The sequence below is a fragment of the Rhinolophus sinicus genome, chromosome 1 (assembly GCF_057876585.1).
Source record: "Rhinolophus sinicus isolate RSI-liver-muscle chromosome 1, RSI-T2T, whole genome shotgun sequence".
In the NCBI taxonomy this organism is placed as follows: Eukaryota; Metazoa; Chordata; class Mammalia; order Chiroptera; family Rhinolophidae; genus Rhinolophus; species Rhinolophus sinicus.
Genome location: NC_142501.1, coordinates 91,411,530 through 91,429,559, shown reverse-complemented (window position 1 = coordinate 91,429,559; position 18,030 = coordinate 91,411,530). Strand labels below are relative to the sequence as shown.

Genomic DNA, 18,030 nt, shown 5'->3' with positions numbered 1-18,030 from the left:
TGATATTGGGTATCAACTGCAAAAAGAAAGCAGGAAAAACCACAAATATGTAGAGATTCAACAACATACTTTTAAAGAATGACCGGGACAAAGAAGACCTAAGAGGAGAAATCAAGAGATACATAGAAACAAATGAGAATGAAAATACATCCTACCAAAATTTTTGGGATGCAGCAAACGCAGTTTTAAGAGGGAAATTTATAACGTTACAGGCCTATCTCAAGAAACAAGAAAAATCCCACATAAATAATCTCACGTTACACCTTAAAGAACTAGAAAAAGAACAAATGAAACCCAAAGTCAGCAGAAAAAGCAAATAATAAAGAATCAGAGAACTAAATGAAATAGCAAAAAAAAGACAATAGAAAAGATTAATGCAACAAAGAGCTGGTTCTTTGAAAAGATTAATAAAATTGGCAAACCCCTGGCTAGACTAAGAAAAAAAAGAGAAAAGACACTAATAAAATCAAATATGAAAGGGGAGACATTATCACGGATGCCACAGAAATACAAATGATCATCCAAGAATACTATGAAGAACTATACGCCACCAAATTTAATAACCTAGAAGAAATAGACAAGTTCTTAGAAACATATAGCATTCCTAGGCTGAATCACGAAGAACTGGAAATCTAAATAGACCAATCACAAGTAAGGAAATTGAATCAGTCATCTGAAACCTTCCCAAAAGCAAAAGTCCGGGAACAGATGGCTTCACTAGTGAATTCTACCAAACATTCAAATAGGATCTAATACCTATCCTACTCCAACTCTTCCAAGAAACTGAAGAAGAGACAGTACTCCCTAATTCATTTTATGAGGCCAACATCACCCTGATACCAAAACCCGGTAAGGATATCACAAAAAAAGAAAATCACAGACCAATATCTCTGATGAATACAGATGTAAAAATCCTAAACAAAATTCTGACAAATCAAATGCAACAACACATTAAAAAGATTACACATCATGACCAAGTGGGGTTCATTCCAGGGGTACACGGATGGTTCAACATTAACAAACCGATCAATGTGATACACCACATAAACAAAATAAAGGACAAATATCATATGAATCTATTAATACATGCAGAAAAAGCGTTTGACAAGATACAACATCTATTTATGATTAATTCACTAAATTAACGGTGAAAAACTGAAGCACTTTGCTGTACATTCAAGAACACGACAGGGCAGTCCCCTATCACCTCTGCTTTTCAACATAGTATTGGAAGTCCTAGCCAGAGCAATCATGCAAGAGAAAGAAATAAAAGGCATCCAAATTGGGAATTAAAAAAGCTAAATTGTCACTCTTTGCAGATGACATGATGCTATCTATAGAAAACCGTAAAGAATCCAACAAAAATCTATTAGAAACAATGAACGACTGCAGTCAAGTTGCCAGCTACAAAATCAATGTACAAAACTCCACTGCATTCCTATATACTAACAATGAAATCTCAGAAAAAGAAATTTAAAAATGCAATACTATTTGGTGGTAAGAAAAGATGAAATAGTACCATTTGTGACAACATGGATGGATCTTGAGATTATTATGCTAAGCGAAATAAGTCAGACAGAAAAAGTAGAGAACCATATGATTTCACTGATACGTAGTATATAAAACTGAAAGCAACAAAAGAACAAGGAAACAAATGAAGGAACAAAGACTCAGACACAGACAATCGTTTAGGGGTTACCAGAGGGTAAGGGGGAGGGGGGCTCTAGAAGAGGGTAAACGGGGTCAAATATATGGTGATGGAAGGAGAACTGACTCTGGGTGGTGAACACATAATGTGAGATATAGATGATGTATTACAGAATCGTACACCTAAACTCTATGTAATTTTACTAACAATTGTCACCCCAGTAAACTTTAATTAAAAAAAAAAAGACGTTAAGAGTTGCAAGGGAAAACACAAAACAGTAATTATTCACAAATGACATGATTATATAAATAGAAAATCTATTAGAAACAATAACCGACTACAGTCAAGTTGCTGGCTACAAAATCAATGTACAAAAGTCCACTGCACTCCTATATACTAACAATGAAATCTCAGAAAAAGAAATTTTTTAAAAAAAATCCTTTTGCAATTGCAAAAAAAAAAAAGAATAGAATACTTAGCAATAAACTTAACCAAGGATGTGAAAGACTTACATACTGAAAACTGTAAGACATTTTTAAAAGAAATTGAAGAAGATACAATGAAATAGAAAGACATTCCATGTTCATGGATTGCAAGACTCAACATAGCTAAAATGGCCATATTACCCAAAGCAATATACAGATTTAATGCAATCCTCATCAAAATCCCAATGGCATTTTTTAAAGAAATAGACAAAACATCATCAGATTTGTATGGAACCACAAAAGACCCTGAATAGTCAAAGCAATCCTAAGAAAAAATAACAATGCTGGAGGTATCACACGCTCTGACTTCAGCTTATACTGCAGGGCAACAATAATCAAAACAGCATGGTACTAGAAGAAATACAGACACACAGACCAATGGAATATAATTGAGAACCCAGAAATAAACCCACATAAATATGGACAGACAATTTTCGACAAAGAAGCCAAACATACAATGGAGAAAAGACAATCTCTTCAGTAAATGGTGCTGGGAGAATTGGAAAGCCACATGCAAAGAATGAAATTAGACTGCTATCTGTCACCATGTACCAAAATTAACTCAAAATGGATCAAAGACTTAAGCATAAGACCTGAAACAATAAACTGCATAGAAGAAAACATAGGTACTAAACTTATGGACCTTGGGTTCAAAGAGCATTTTATGAATTTGACTCCAAAGGCAATGGAAGTAAAAGCTAAAATAAATGAGTGGGACTATATCAAAGTAAAAAACTTCTGCACAGCAAAAGAAACCATCGACAAAATAAAGAGGTAACCAACTGAATGGGAGATTTTTGCAAACGCCTCCAATAATATCCAAGACATATAAGGGACTCATACAACTCAACAACAAAACAAACAATCCAATTAAAAAATGGGCAGAGGACCTGAAGAGACAGTTCTCCAAAAAGGACACACAAATGGCCAATAGGCATATGGTAAAATGCTCAGCATCACTAATCACCAGAGAAATGCAAATTAAAAACCACAATGAGGTATCACCTCACCCCAGTTAGAATGGCTATTATCAACAAGACAAATAGTAACAAGTGTTGGAGAGGCTGTGGAGAAAAAGAAACCCTCATACACTGTTGGTGGGAATGCAGACAGGTGCAGCCACTATGGAAGGCAGTGTGGAGGTTCCTCAAAAAATTACGAATAGAATTACCATATGACCCAGTAATCCCTCTCCTGGGTATCTACCCAGAAAATCTGAAAACATGTATCCATAAAGACATATGTCCTCCAATGTTCATTGCAACTTTATCTACCATGGCCAAGACATGGAAACAACCAAAGTGACCTTCGATAGATGATTGGATAAAGAAGATGTGGTATATATCACAATGGAATACTATTCTGCCATAAGAAAAGATGAAATAGTGCCATTTGTGACAACACGGATGGATCTTGAGATTATTATGCTAAGCGAAATAAGTCAGACAGAAAAAGTAGAGAACCATATAATTTGACTTATATGTGGTATATAAAACTGAAAACAACAAAGGAGACAAACAAATGAAGAAACAAAAACTCATAGGCACAGACAATAGTTTAGTGATTACCAGAGGGTGGGGGTGAGGGGAGTGGTAGATGAGGGTAAAAGGGATCAAATATATGGTGACAGAAGAACTGACTCTGGGTAGTGAACACACAGTGTGATAGATGATGTGTTACAGAACTGTACACCTAAAACCTATGTAACTTTACTAACAATTGTCACCCCAATAAACTTTAATTTAAAAAAAAAGAAACAGGCTGTAGAATGTATGGGAAATTAAAGGCTAATTGAGTGTACTGCTTCAGCTAAGACCAAACCTACCCTAAGTATTAATTGTCTCCTAGTACCATATTTCTCTGAAAATAAGACTGGGTCTTATACCGTATTTCCCCGAAAATACCATTTCTCATTGCTGCCTGGATTCTGGGACTTTCAGCCCTACCCATCTCAGAACAGAGCTACAGAATACAAAACCACTTAGGGGCAAATTAGAGTGGACATCAGTAGGGTATCCCCCAGCTCACAGTGTAGTCATTAACAGTGTTTCTGTTTTGGTGTCATCCTTTTTGGTGTGTGGGACAAAGGCCACAGGGAGCTGGCACCTTTGGGTTATTCAGCTTTCCAGTGCCCATGTAAGTGATAAACTGCCTAAAGCTAAAAGGTTCGTTGTATCTATACCAGTCAAATCAGTCAAGCCTTGGACTTAAGCTTTCCTAGTCTTGCGTGTGTGCTTGACAACATCAACTTAACAGTGAAAAATTGAGCAATTTTCCTTTGAGGTGGGAAGATAACAAGGACGTCTCCTATCACCACTCTATTCAAGCACATGCCAGAGATCCTAGCCAAAAATAAGGCAAGAAAAAGAATTTAAGAGTTGCAAGGGAAAAACAAAACAGTAATTATTCACAAATGACTTGATTATATAAGTAGAAAATCCAAGAGAATCTACAGATAAAATTATTAGAATTTGTAAGATTTTGGCAAAACTTGGCAAAATACAGTCAATATTCAAATTCAATGTTATTCCATATACCAACAACAAATAGAATATGAAATTTATTTTAAAATCCCATGTATAATACCATCAGAGGCTATGTAAGGATACCGTACAGGAAACTATTACTGAGATTCAAAAAACATAAACAAATGGAAATACCATATTCAATGATTCAAAGACTCCGTATTACAAAGAATTCTACCCAAATTAATCTATAAAATGCAATGTAATTTCAATCAGAACACCAACATAATTTCTTTCTAACTTGACAAACTGTTCTAAAATTTATATTGAATACCAAAACTTTTTAAACAGCTCTATTTTTTTTTTCATATTTCAAGTGCTTAATTTGTTTTTTTCCCCCATCCCTGGGAGTTTCTTTTTTTTTTTAACTACAGTTGACATTCAGTCTCAATATGGCTTCTTCTTTATATCCTTAGTTATAGGACTTCTTTTCAGCTAGTCTTCAGATGGTTCTCCAGGTTGACTGTTCTATAATTTTGTTGTAATTGTGATGTGGTCATGTGAGGAGGCGAGCACAGTGTTTACCTACTCCACCATCTTCTAAACAGCTTTATTAAGTCATAATTCACATGACATAAAACTCACTACTTTTAAGCACAGAGTTTAATGAATTTTAGTAAATTTATACAGTTGTGCAGTCATCACCACAACCCAGTTTTACACAACTTCCATCACCTCAGTAAGTTCCCTTTTGCACATTTGCCCGTAACCCTCTCCCACCCTAACTTGCAACCACTGCCTTTTCTAAAAATTTCAGGAAAATTATAAACAAGTAGTTTTATCACTCAGTAAAAATTTTTGAGGTTCATTTACGTTGTTAAATGTATCAGTAGCTTGTTCCTTTTTACTGCTCAGTAGTATTCCATTACATGAATACACTGTATTTTACCAACTCACCAACTGATAGACATTTGGAATGGCTCCAGTTTTTGCTATGATAAATAGTGCTGCTACAAATATCTGCATACAAGTCTTTGTATGACCATGTTTTCATTTATGTTGGGTAGATACTTAAGAGTCGAATAGCTGAAGACATAGAGTAAATACATGTTTAACTTAAGAAACTACTGAACTCCTTTCCAAAATGGCTGTAACATTTAAAATTCCTACTAACAATCTACAAGAATCCCAGTTTCTCCACATTCTTCTACCTCACGGTATTTTCAATCTTGATTTTAGACATTCTACTGGGTGTGTAATGGTATCATATTGTGAGTTTAATTTGCATTTCCCAAATGACTAAAGATGGTGAGCGTTTTTTTCAAGTACTTGTTACCATCAGCATATCCTTTTTGGCGAGGTGTCTATTTGAATCTTTTGCCCATTTAGGGGGTTAGGGAGTTGCCTGTCTCATTATTTAGTGGTAAGAGATATTAGACATTCTTGATGCAAGTCCTTTATCAAATATATGATTTGAAAATATTAGGTTGGTGCAAAAGTAATTGTGGTTTTTGCAATTTTTAACTTTTTTTTTTAATTTATTGGGGTGACAATTGTTAGTGAAATTACATAGATTTCAGGTGTACGATTCTGTATTACATCATCTATAAATCCCAGTTTTTAACTTTTTAAGCCATAATTACTTTTGTACCAACCTAGTATTTTTTTCCTATTCTGTGGTTTGTCTTTTTTCTTTTCTTTTTTTTTTTTCTTAATGGTTTCTTTTGAAAAGCAAAACTTTTTAATTTTGATAAAGGCCAATTTATCAATTCTTTTTATGAGTCATGCTTTTGGTATCTTATCTAAGAAATACTTTCCTACTCCCAGATCACAAAGATTTTCTCCAATGAGGTAAGGTTTGAGGTTTTGGGGGGGTTTGCATAGTGATACCTATTTGTTGTAATACCTTTTGTTGAAAGGACTATCCTTTTATCCACTGATTTACCTGGGCACCTCTGAGGAAAATCAATTAACCATAAATGTGTGAGTTTATGTCCAGACACTGTTCTGTTCCACTGATGCATCTATCTATCCCTATGCTAATACCACACTGTCTGGATTACGGACCATGACAGTCATTAATAGACACTGACAGACACTGAATGCAAGAAAGACATTCTTGGAAAAAACCCAAGGTGAGAGCACTTACTCTACCAGGTACTAATACTGTGTTTCCCTGAAAATAAGACCTAGCTGAACAATCAGCACTAATGTGTCTTTTGAAGCAAAAATTAATATAAGACATGGTCTTATATAAGATTATATTGTTATATTATATTGTCATATTTTATATTATATTATATTATATCATATTATATTATTATATATTATAAACACCCGGTCTTATATAAGACCGGGTCTTACATTAATTTTTGCTCCAAAAGATGCATTAGAGCTGATTGTCTAGCTAGGTCTTATTTTTGGGAAAACACTGTACCTGGTATTAAGACATAAAACCACTAACCATAAAGGAAAAAATTAATTAGACTACACTAAAATTAAAATCCTGTTCTTCAATCACTAAGAGAGCAAAATGGCAAGCCACAGAGTAGTGGAAATATTTGCAACACAAATAACCAATGAAGGGTTCATATCCAAAATACGTAACTCCTATAAATTAATTAGAAAAAGACACTCAAACAGAAAATTAAGCAAGATATTTGAACAAGCATTTCACAAAAGGTTATCCAAATGACCAAAAGACATATGTATTCAACTTCATTAATCAGTGAAATGAAAATTAAAACCATGATTTATCACTGTAAGTCCACCAGAATGGCTGAAATTAATAACACCGACAATACCAAATACTGGCAAGGATATAGAAGAAAAGGAACTCCTAAATCTGATTTGGGGCATGTAAGTTTATACAACCACACAGGAATATTGTGTGGCAATTACCTACTAAAATTGCACATACCATGTTTCCCCGAAAATAATATCTAGCCGGACAATCAGCGTCTTTTGGAGCAAAAATTAATATAAGACCCGGTCTTATATTACAGTATATAAGACCGGGTCTTATATTATTGTAAAAGAAGACAGGTTTTATGTTATGTAACACCCGGTCTTATAGTAAAATAAGACCGGGTCTTATATTAACTTTTGCTCCCAAAGACGTATTAGAGCTAATTGTCCAGCTAGGTCTTATGTTCAGGGAAACATACTATGCATACTATACTCTATGCCCAGCACTTTTACTCCTGGCGATACAGGCATCAGAAATACATGCACCGAAAGACTGTACAAGAATGATCACAGCAGCATAATTCAGTGCCTCAAAATTGGAAACAACCATAACAGCCATCAATATAATGGATAAATTGTGGTGCATTTAAACAATGGAATACCACATGGCAATGAAAATGAACAAACTACAGCTACACACAACAAATCTAAATTTCACAAGACGTTAAGTCAAAGAAGCCAGACCTAAAAGAATATAATAAAATGATTCCATGATTATAAAGTTGAAAAACAGGCTAAACTAAACTATAGGTTTATATAAAGAAAGGTGAGAACATGATTCCCATGAAAGTCAGGACAATAGCTACCTTTACAGGGAAAGGAGTAGGCTATGATTGGAAAGGGGCGAAAGAAGTTTCTGGAATGCTGGCAAGGCCCTAGTATTTGACCTAGGTGATGGTATACAAGTGTTTGTTTCTTAAATTGTTAAACTATACATTTGTTTTCTATACTTTTCTATTATGTGTGTTACATTCAAGAAAGGCTTCAAGGAGGAATTAGCTCAATCAGTAAGTTTTATTCCCACAATAAAATTATGTTTGAGATCCAAGCTTTTATTTCTTGAAATATTTTCAGTTTCAGAGATGCTTAACTGAAGTCCAGACAATTTTTTCCCATTAGTTATCTAATTTCCATACAAAGGGCTTTCAAATGATAAAGAAAAACAATAAAATAAGGGGGAAAAATGAAAATTATATATATATATATAAAGAGGCTATCAGATGAAAACCATTGTCTAGTCATCACATATCACAGCATAATAAAGTTAAAAGAAATACAAGGTTTAGTTTCATATGGACTTTGGGTGATGATGTGTTAACGAATGTTCATCAATTATAATGCCTCTCTAGTGGGGGGTGCTGATAATGGGGGAGGCCATGCACATGAGGGGGCTGGGGTGTATGGGAAATTTCCATTCCTTCCACTCAATTTTGCTGTGAACCTAAAAGTGCTCTAAAAGAGTATTTTATTTTTTTAAAAAAAAAGGCATTGAAGAGTTGATACATCTCTAAAGCACAGCTCTGATCATGTGTCTCCTAAACAAAAAGCTTTCATAGCTACCAACACAGTATCTCAAGGATGGAAAGAACCTTAAAAATCACCTAGCAATCGCCTCATTCAACACTTTGAACACAACCGGAGATGCACTACCTCATAAAAACATTCACACCATCACTGACAATGATTTAAAAACCAACAAAGAATAGTAAAATGAAAGGTGGAACAGAGGAAGAAATCAAGAACACAACACATATTTCTGACTTGAGCAAATGGTACTGTCATTTATGAATCAACGAATACCAGAAAGGAGCAGGCATCACATTTAGTTTTGGATGAGCTGAGTTTAAGGGGCATCCAAATGGAAATACTGAGTAACAACAGTCCTTAGACTTAGGAGAGAGATAAAAGCTGAAGACAGAAAAATGTATACTCAACATACAAATGAAAAATCAATTAGGAGATAAGATCACCCACAGAAAATCAAACATTTAATGAATGGGTAGAGAAAGATTCAACAAAGTTAACTGAGAAAGAAAGCCCAGAGAACCAGGAAGAAAAATAGAAGCATGATCTGAAGACTCCAAAAGAAGTGGGAGTTTTACCAAGGAAGGAGAAATTAACTGTCAAACGCTGCTGCGGTAGGCATGCTTAAAAATGGCTCTGAATGATCTCTGCCTCCTATTCATGCTCTTGTGGGATGCCCCCACCACCCCTGCACGTGTGGACCTAGTGACTCCCTTCCAATGAACAGAATACAGAAAAGTAATAGAATGTCACTCCCATTTAGGTTACAAAAACACTCCGATTAATATCTCCCCTCCCCTCCTCCTCCAGAGCTCTCAACCCAGGAGAAGCAAGGTGCCATGTTGCTAGTAATCATATGCAGAGGCCCAAATGGCAGAGACTGACGTCTCCAGCGAACAACCAACAAGGACCTCATGCCTGCCCACAGACACAACAGTGAGCTTGGAAGCAGACACCCCCCACCACCACCCAGCCAGCTTTGAGATGACTGAAGTCCTAGTCAACATTTGATTGCAGCCTATGATTGACCCTGAATCAGACACACCACACCCAGATGTCTGACCCACAGAAACTGTGAAACAATAAATGTTTGCTGTCTATAGCAATAGACAACCAGTACAGCTGCTAAGAGGTTAAAGAAGAGGACAGAAAAATAGCCATTGGCTTTAAAGACTTTAGTAACCCCACCAAAACAATTTTCAATGAAATTGTGCAGACAGAAATAGGTTGAGAAGAAAATCGCAGGTGAAGAAAAGGAAACATATAGCAAATGCAGACAATTCTTTCAAAAAAACTTTGGCTGTAAAACAGAGAGCAACTGACAAAGTATGAAGCTGGAGAAGAGTTTTTTGTTAAGATGAGACTTTTTAAAGTTTAAGTGATGACAGTAAGAAGCCAATAAGGTGGAAAACTACACTCTCAAGGAACTTCATTCCATTATCAAGAAATGCCTTTAGAAGTTCTCACTACCTCTCTGCTTTAACTGAAAACTGGCTTTCCCAGGACACCGCTTTCCATGCAGGGCTATCTTTTTTTTTCCTCTTTTTTTTTTACACTTCATCTTAGCCAAAAGGCTGAGAAGCGATCCTTTTTTTTTTTTTTTAATTTTTATTTAAAGGAAATTTATGGAAATGAAGATTTATCTACAAGGATATACAGTTCAGCATATAATGGCAAAAAAATGAAAACAGTAGGTGGATGGTAAAATTAATGGCAGATGGTCATAACACAAAATACTGTTAACAATGATGTAGGTATGTATATATACACAGAAACATGTTCACAACATAACGAGTTTAAAAAAATGAAGAACAAGTCAGTAACATAAGAATATACACCACGCATTACCATTTTTTAAAATTTTGTATTAGTTTCAGGTGTACAAAACAAAATTAGACATTTACACCCCTCACAAAGTGATAACAAGTCTACTATCCATCTGACACCGTACACAGCTATTACAGTACCATTGACTGTATTCCTTACGCTGTACTTTACATCCCGCAACTATATATTTTTCTAATTACAGTTGACATTCAATATTATTCTATATTAGTTTCTGCTGTACAGTGCAGTGGTTAGGCACTTATATAATATATGAAATGATCCCCCCATAAGTCTAGCACCCATCTGATGCCATAGTTTTTACATTATTGACTATATTCCCCATACTGTATTTCACATCCCTGTGACTATTTTGTGACTACCAATTTGTCACAAATTCCTAATCCCTCGTTTCTCATCCACCCCACCCACCCCTCTCCCATCCAGCCATCATCAGTCAGACTAAGACAAATACCATATGATCTCACATACATGTGGAATCTAAAGAACAGAATAATTAAGCAAACAAAACAGATACAGACTTATAGATACAGAGAACAAACTGATGGTTCCATGTAGCCCTTTCAGGTGGAGACTATTACATCTCTCATACTCCACACCCAATGTTGGAAAAAGACGTTGGAACCCTTCTTTCTTCCAGTGCCAGCTCCAGACCATTATTCCTGAAGCTCAGGTAAAGACCTTGTTACTCTGATTCTCACACCTTGTCTAGCTCTGCCTCTACTCTGAGCTAATAAGCCCCTGGGCATCCTCCACACTCAATGAGGACATGCTGGCAACTAGTTCACACTGCCACTTCTGAGGCATTTACGCATGCATGAGTCATCTAACACCCATTCCTCAAACCCATCATCCTCAGTAAACGACTCTCCAACTCTGGGTACAGCCATTTACAACCAGTTGTGAATTCACTCAGTTGCATTATTATCCATTTATTCATCAAATATTTAGTAAGTACCTATTATTTGCTCAGTAGGGAACACATGACATATAGTTCCTGTTCTCATGAAATCTAGGACATTTTTTTTTCACATTTTCCACAAAGACAGCATAAAAAGATGTAGCTGAAGTCTGGATACATTACAATTACTACATTTCCTTTATCAGTCTAGGAACCACATTAATTCTAGGAAATTAGAATTACTGTCTGATGTGATCTAGTGAATCCATGCTTTATCTAGTGCTCGCTATTCCCCTTGACAAGCCTTCTAAAACCTTTAAATAACCTATTCTAAAATATTGCCAGAGTTCAATGTTAGATTCACCAATCTATAAATGTATAACTGCACTGCCCAACACAGTAGCCACTAGTCACAATGGCTATTTAAATTAATTTCAATAAAATAAGCAGTTTCTCAATCACACTAGCCATATTTCAAGCAGTCGATATGCACATGCGAATGTAGCTGCCGCAACAGATGGTGAGGATACAGAACATTTCCATCATCACAGAAAGTTCTATTGGACAGCGCTGGTCTAACATTTTTGGTATTCACGTCTGGCTTCCCAGAAGAAACGTAAAACAATAGGTGTCATTTTCCAGTCTCCTGAGAACTCTGTGATTCCACAAGAAGTTCCATACATCAGACATCATCCCCATCACCATAATCACTATCACTCCCACCAATTATCATCATCAGAGCAGTTGAGTTTTATTGAGAACTTACTATATTACGATCACTGTATTACAAGGTTTGGATTTTCTCATTTATTCTTCACATCAATCACATGAAATAAGACTCTTATTCCCATTTTATGGATGAAAAAGTTAACTGAGTTTTAGCCAATAAAGTAACTCACTCAAAATTATACATCTAAGAAGTGACAGCAATCCATAGAGTTTAAGCAAATTAATAATGAGTTTGACTTTTTAAGGCAACACATTTTTTTAACAAAAACAAGTGATACCAATACCTCACACTGGCCCTCAACATTCTAAACTGCTTTCAGATCCCCCAATTTACCCTACAGCTTTCTTGCCTTAGGGTTCTGCATACCCTGTTACCTGGCTTGCATCCTTTTCATTTGGCCAAATCCTACTTATCCTTAAGGTCTCACCTTAGATCTTCCCACAACCCAGTTTAGGGATTCATCCTGAGCTGATGTAGAACGCTGTATGTCACCAACTGAAGGCCACAAGACGACTGTTAACTTTTCCTCTTCTCCCACTAGTATGAAAGTCCTTAAGAATAAGAGTCCCTGTCCCTTATTTATCATGGAGTCCATCTGGCCTAGCACAGGACTAGGAACACAAAAGATACTCAATAAATATTTGATAAATGAAGGAATAATGGAAACAAGACGCTTAGATATTTAAATCATTTCATTTAAGTATTCATTCAACTATGTAAAATATTATCTAATTTGACTTTTACACAAACCGATACTTCTACTCAATCACAGAATGTTAAAAGTATACACTAAGTTGGTAGGTAACAAGTATTTCAAAAACATTTTTCCCCCATAATATGCAAAACAATACTTAAACCCCAAAGGTTGGGGTGACTGCTAATGGGTTTGGAGCTGCTTTTGGGAGTGATAAAAATGTTCTAAAATTGACTGTTATGATGGCATCACACACAAAAAAAAATTGAATTCTACAATTCAAACGGGTGAACTATATAGTATGTGAATTATCTCAATCAAGTTGTTATAAAACAGAGTTCTGCAGGTAGCTACACTTAAATTATGAAAACTATTAAGCCTGCAAAGAAAACCACCTAGAAGATAAAATACTTGTTATATTCACGCAATCCTAAGATAGCTAAATGCCATATTATTGCACCAAATTTCACTGGTTAGAAAAAACAATAAATTGGAAACAGTAATTGCCTTCAGGAATAATTAGACGGGACAGGAAAAACTTTTCCCTGTGTACTTATTTATACCTTCTAATTTTGTACCTGTTATTACTTTAAAAAAGAAAGTATACATAAGATTAATAACAAAAAATAAGTATATGTAGGCCAGCCCGGTGGCTCAGGCGGTTGGAGCTCCGTGCTCCTAACACGGATGGCTGCCAGTTCGATTCCCACATGGGCCAGTGGGCTTTCAACCACAAGGTTGCCAGTTTGACTCGACTCCCACAAGGGATGGTGGGCTGTGCCCCCTGCAACTAACAACAGCAACTGGACCTGGAGCTGAGCTGTACCCTCCACAACTAAGACTGAAAGGACAACAACATGACTTGGAAAAAGTCCTGAAAGTACACACTGTTCCCCAATAAAGTCCTGTTCCCCTTCCCCAATAAAATCTTCAATAAATAAATAAATAAATAAATAAATAAATAAATAAATAAATAAACGTAAATCATCTCTCTCCTTAATGCAGTACAAGTAACACTCCCAGGCTGCCTATTTTGTTCTGAAAAGAATAAGTAAAATAAAAATTTTAAATAAATCAATCCAGGAACATATCTCATTTCACACTAAAAAGCATTTTGTCATTTCTCTGTTATTAGACATTATAATCAAGTGGATTTCTCTTTTACCCTACACTCTGACACATCGTTAAACAATGACACAGTTGATCATTCCCTCCTCCTTGAAAACTTTCTTTCCTTCCTTTCTAATAAATCACACTCCCTTGGTTTTCCTAACTCAATGTCTCTTATCTGTCTCCTTTGCTAGATTCTTCTTCATTTCCCCAGAAGATATCTAGAAGGCAAACTCCAGGAAGGCAGGGATTTTGGTCAGCTTTGTTCACTACTGTATCACCCAAGAGCCAAAAAAGTACCCAGAAACATACTCAATAAATTAACTGTTGAATGAATAAATGAATGAATCAGTGCCGCAAGACTCAGATATTGAAGAGCCACAAAAGTAAATTATATTCCACATAATCTGTATGCTGTTTACTTTATTATATTTTTCTAAAAATTGATAATCAATGTACTGATTATTTGATTAATCAAAACAGTTCACTCTCTGGTCTTTCTCCATCAATGTTTTTGATACAGTATATGCAAAATGCACATTTAACAGCTCTTATACTACTTCTAAAATCATAATCATAGTGTAGAAAAAGAACAGCTGTTGCTATTAGAAACTTTATATTTACTGTTTCCAGTATTAATGTTGAATTAACAGACTGACATACTTATCTGACTTTAGTAATGAAAAAAAAAAGAAAAAAAAAGAACACCTCAGCAGACCTCAACAAGGATATCACAGTAATGACCAGCAAGTGGTATTTCTTGAAAAATAAAATGTTGTTCTTTTCAGGCACAAGAAATTCCAAAGAGAAACAGGTCATTTCTATGTCACACTTTCCCCAAATTACATGATTTCCTTCCTGCAAGAAGAATCACATCTCACTGTCAGCCACGCAAATGTCATTTTGGCAATACAGTTTCACCCAGAGTCTCAGTTCACATTTGTCCCCATGTGTACCCAATTAAATCAAAGTATAATTTAAAACCCAAAACTAGGTATGTGAATTTCAATTTTTCCTTCTAAGTAACTAATGCAAAATCAAAACTATGCAGTGTACCAACTTATAATCTGATCTTTCTGAATAGTTAATTAAATCGTTTATTTATAATTACAAATAGGACCACGCCCTTTTTATCTTAATAGCTTTTATATCATCTGTTTCCTATAAGTCTCTTCAAGCAGAAGTATCTGCTAGAAGATAATGGTCTGCTCACTAAGTAGGCATGTTAAAAAAGGCAATGATCTGCAACTACTGACACTGACATCTGTATATTTCTCTCTTGGGTTACCGGAAAGCACTTCTTTGGCTATTTTCCCAAATTAATTGAGGAAGCCTTGGGAAAGTCGCTGCTGAAATTCCACTTCATGATGGTTTATCTTCCTCCATAAATGAATTATTGAGAGTCATGCCTACTTCATCCATTACATAATACATGTCCATCACAGCACCTGTTTCCGAGCAAGAAATAGTTTACATGACACTGATAGGTAAGGTCAGTGAATACTGTAATCTAATAGGGAGCAGGAATCCAGAAAAAAAGATTCTGATTTAATGTGCTAAGTTATGAAACACTGATGTGACTAAACAGTTTACTCTTAGTAACATCTCCCTATGAAGTGACAGGCATATGCCCCCAAAATGTTATTAAAAAGCATTTTGAAAGTACTTGACTCCAAGAACATTACTCAGAAATTGAGAAGTCTACCAAAGAGTAAAATATTCCACTTTCTTTTTAAAGTGCCTAATAAAGACATCTGCAATTGAGAAATAAAAATAATCAATAATTTTGTTGAACACAAAATGTCTAAATGTCAAGGTCCATCCACTGAAAAACAAGCTGTAAAAGACAGTTGTGCTTTAAAACATTTAATCACTTTTCATATAATCAGCTCCAACAGACCTATTTCAAATTGTTCATTTTATCCATCCCAAGCAAGTCAACCACAACCACAACCACCTCCAACTATTACTCAAAATGTGTCTTCCAAAGCAACCGATTCTCAGGCCTGCTCTTAAGGGGCCCGGATAAGAACTTGTAAATTAAGTGGTAAAAAGAGATCTTCTGGACACAGAAAAAAGACTGGAAGACAAAACCTGAAGGACCTATTTCCCTGAATGAAGTTGTCACTCACCCCAAGATCTCACTCTTCTTGAAGGGTGAAACTTCAAATCCATCCACACTCACAATTTACCCACCCTGAGGCAAAAGCAGAGGGATTCTCTTCCCTCCCCGACTGACCCACTCAAAACGCCAGGAGGAAAAAAAGAAAAATAACCAAAACCCTAAAGTAGAAATGTGAAACCTAGTGCAACAGCTTCTCCACTGCCTCCGAGGCAACATCCACAGCTCATCTTCCTTTTGAAACAAAACCCTTCACCTCCTACCGGTATCTTACCATTTCCCAGATGGGAAAAAAAAAAGAATCCTCATCTCTTTCAACATTTTACATCAGTCACCCAAATCCACAGATCCACCCTGACTGCACCCCAATCTCCTCACGGCTCCCCAATTTCTCCATCTCGCCACTACCTCGCTCGCAACATCACGCCTCATCAACCTCCCACCCTCCGTTCCCCCAACGCCGGGAACCCCATTCTCCCACCTCCCGCCCGGGGTTACCCACGTCCAACGCCTTAGCTCCCGCCCAATCCCCGACCTCCACTGGGTGGAGCCCGCCGGTGGGCTGGGGTGGACTCGGGTGGGCTGGGGCGGGGCCCGCCCCTCCCCGACTTCCCCATCCCCCCGGCGGCGACACGAGGGGGAGGGGGTCCCGAAGCCTCACCTACAGCTCCGCCCCTCCACGGGGGCGCGCTGCCCTGCCCTAGCCAGGGCCGGGAGGAAGAAGCAGGGTACGAAAAGGCAAAAAAGCCTCGGCCAGCGACAGGCGGGAAGCTCTAGGTCCCGCCTGACTTCCGACCTGCCGCCACCGCGGCCGTCTCACCCTCTTCAGGGCTGCTGTTGCTGCTGTTGCCGCCCGGGCGCCGCCACCGCCGCCACCGCCGCCAATGCCGCCACCACCACTACAGCCGCCGCCGCCGCCGCCGCCGCCGCCACAGTACGGCCCGGGCGCCCGCTGACGTCACCTCGCCCCGCCCCCTGCGCGAGACACCTAGCCCCGCCCAAGGCCCCGGCCGGGAGACGCCGAGAGCTCCGCCTCGCTTCCCCGCGCCCTCCCGCGAGCGTGACTCGGCGGCCCCCAGGCCTCCGGCGCCTTCCAGGGAAAGGCGGGTTATGGGTTGGGAAGCGGGGGTCACTCAGGCTGCAGCTGGGACTCCGCGCTGAAGCTAAGTAACGGCACGGGGCGTCCACACACGTACACACCCCCACACGCAGCCCCTGCGGCCACGGGAGGTGAGATTCCGAGCCAGCTCTGGAAAGCGGCTGTAGGTGGGAGCGAGGAGAGACGGCGTTTGTCTCCTTCTGCTTGCCGTAGGAAGTGGACCGCCTGGGCCCAAAGAGCAGAATCGTCGCCGTCCCAAACCTTATAGTCGCCCCACCCCCTCCTTGGCGGGGCCGTTACGCAAACCCCGGGACCGCCACCTCGGTGGGGAGCAGGGCTAAGGACTGGCAGTACGTTCCCGGCTGCGCTCCCGCGGCCCAGTGAGCACCCTTTGTCCGGGGAACTGGGATTTTCCCCCCACACTTCGCTTTTGCGAAATGTGGCAGCTGAAGGTAATAGTGTGACCTGAGACACCCGGGTCTGTCCACACGGCGCTAGGGAAAGAACTTAGGTGTCTCAGAAAACCCACGCCAGTGTGGATCGTTTTCCTGTAGTGATTAGAACGGGAGAGAAGAGCGTGGGCGGAAATTAATGTCCACATTCCGTCCCTGCGATGTGCCAAGTACTGTGCTACGTTGTCTTGTTGAGTCCTCACGACA

General features: G+C 38.1%; 1 protein-coding gene across 14 annotated transcripts in view; it reads right to left on the bottom strand.

Moving 5' to 3' along the window:
• The window catches only part of ERC1 (ELKS/RAB6-interacting/CAST family member 1), a 491,277-nt gene extending 474,066 nt beyond the window's left edge, over positions 1-17,211 (bottom strand). For 11 of the 14 annotated variants that reach the window (XM_019711305.3, XM_088801646.1, XM_074325175.2 and 8 more), the window contains exon 1: positions 16,934-17,075. The gene's annotated coding sequence lies outside the window, so the exon portion shown is untranslated. The other 3 variants (XM_074325171.2, XM_074325172.2, XM_074325174.2) reach the window with 1 other exon arrangement.
• Positions 17,212-18,030: the final 819 nt, after the last annotated feature.